This window comes from Triticum aestivum, chromosome 7A, assembly GCF_018294505.1.
Source record: "Triticum aestivum cultivar Chinese Spring chromosome 7A, IWGSC CS RefSeq v2.1, whole genome shotgun sequence".
Taxonomy (NCBI): domain Eukaryota; kingdom Viridiplantae; phylum Streptophyta; class Magnoliopsida; order Poales; family Poaceae; genus Triticum; species Triticum aestivum.
This window is the reverse complement of record NC_057812.1, coordinates 49,282,932-49,285,402: the sequence shown is the minus strand read 5'-3', so window position 1 is coordinate 49,285,402 and position 2,471 is coordinate 49,282,932.

Genomic DNA, 2,471 nt, shown 5'->3' with positions numbered 1-2,471 from the left:
CCCTTTGTCTAGACACACTTTCCTGGGTCATGCCCGGCCTCGGAAGATCACACGTCGCAGCCCTACCTAGGCACAATAGAGAGGTCAACACGCCGGTCTAAATCCTATGGTGCAGGGGCCTGGGCCCATCGCCCATTGCACACTTGCACGTTGCGAACGCGGCCGATGAGCAGACCTAGCCTCCCTTATACAAGAGCAGGCGTTCCAGTCCAACCCGGCGCGCGCCGCCCAGTCGCTGATGTCAAGAAGGCTTCGGATGATACCACGACGTTGAGTGCCCATAACTATTCCTGCGTAGTTGGTTAGTGCGTATAGGCCAATGGCGAGACTCAGATCAAATACCCAGATCTCGTTAAGCGTGTTATTTTTAAATAACCATGCACACCAACCAGGGCCAGGCCCACCTCTCTCCTAGGTGGTCACAACTGATGTCTACTACACAACCTTCTTCTTGTAGACGTTGTTGAGCCTCCAAGTGCAGAGGTTTGTAGGACAGTAGAAAATTTCCCTCAAGTGGATGACCTAAGGTTTATCAATCCGTAGGAGGCGTAGGATGACCTAAGGTTTATCAAATTTCCCTCATTGTCGGCGGCACTAACAGGGGGTTTAGACTAACTAAATGGGTTTATTAGCGGGTGCGGCCCAGTAGTCAGTGAGAGATTAGGGTTTTAATTAACTAATTTAATTAATTAGCAATTTATCTATTTATTTATTTCGTTTATGGCGTGGGCCTCGCATGTCAGTGCCACTGGGCTGCCCAGCCAGTAGTTGAGTGGGTCAACTCGGTCAACTTGACCACCAGGGCCCACTGGCCAGCGACTCAGGGGTGGGGCCCGCCTAGCCACGTCGGCGGACGGCGCCGGAGCGACGCCGGCGAGTCAAAACATGGCGGCGCGGTTCGGGAGGTGGCCGGAAATCCGCTGTGGTGGTCCGTTCGCCGTGTTTTTGGTCGCGTTCGAAAGCTGGAGCCGGGCCGCATCACGTGAGGGTGGTGGCGACGTCGGAGACGCACCGGAGCGGCGTCAGCGAGCAGAGAGGCGGACGCCGGAGTTCGGCCCCGAGAGGAAATGGCGATGCGGCGCGGCAGCAAGCTCTCTATAAGTCCAGGAGGCCTCTACGTGTGCGTACGAGCATAACGGCACGAGCCCGGGACCAAAAGTTCACCGGACGGTTGCTGGCGACGAGCGCGTGCGGCGACGCATTCGGGCGCTCGAGGGAAATAGAGCTACGACGAGCTAGCGGGAAAATGGAGAGGCTGGGGAGGATCTACAAGGTCCTGGCGAGGCCTAGAGCGCGGTGGCGTGCCCGGGTGAGCATGATATCGACGAGGATGATGGAGATGAGCTCCGCTGCGGAGTGAGCTTCGGGCAGCGATGGCAGCGGCAGCTACGGTGATGGATCCATGTGGGGAAGAGAGGGGAGTGACGCGGTGGCTCACCGGGAGCCGTAAGGAAGTGGCAGTGTGCTCAGGGAGGCGCGGAGCATCCGGAATCGACGGCGACAGACGACGGCAATCCGAGGAAGGATAAGAAGATGGCGGCAGCGTGGAGGCTTCCCGGATCGTTCGTTTGGCGTAGTTGATGTAGTCGACGTCGGGGGGCCGTTCGGGCACGTTGGCGGGGCAATCGGGGCACGGTGGCCGTGGGATTGAGCGGCGGCGGCGGCGATCTCTCGGGCAAGCTCGCAGCGGAGAGATAGAGAGAGCGAGGGGGGAACTAGGGGTAGCTAGGGTTTCCACGGGGTCGAGGGTGGCCTTAACCGTGCGGGGGCACGGCGGATGGTCGCCGTGTGGCCATCCACGGCCTGGACGAGGGCCCGACGGCCACCGAGCTCGGATGAGCAGTACGAGGAAGAAGGGAACTCCAGGTGGGCTAGGCCGCACCTGTAGCTAGTTGGCCTAAGTGCACAGTAGAACTTAGGCCCCTTTATATTTTCTTATTTCTTATTTCTATTTTTCTTTATTTGTTTACTACTCTTCATTTTAATTGAGCGACCAAATGAATTTAGTCAAATGTGAAACTTCACACAAAAATTCAGGGCAATATTGTTGAGCCACACACAAGTCTGTAGAATATTTGGAAAAGGATAATTATATTTAGAATTCGAAATGGATGGGTTATGTGATGTTGCACCACTTATTAATTTGTTAAGGGCATTTTAATAATTCAAACGAGGTTGGTTAATTCATCACAATTTGTTATTGAATATTTGCAACACAACGAACATTTTTTTTACTATTTGAAGAAATAAAATTTTGTCTTGCAATTTGGGTTTGATTTGGAGCAAAGTGATGATTAACAAAATAATTGTGATGACTTGGCAGTCATTAGCAGGAGGTCGCTGTAGCATGCTTATCGTGTTGTTACAAATCTCCTCCACTACAAGATATCTTGTCCCGAGATTTAAGAGGTAGAGTAAGGGGGAAGGGATTTGGTTACGAAATTCTAACTGGTTTTCGCGGTGTTGGTTGC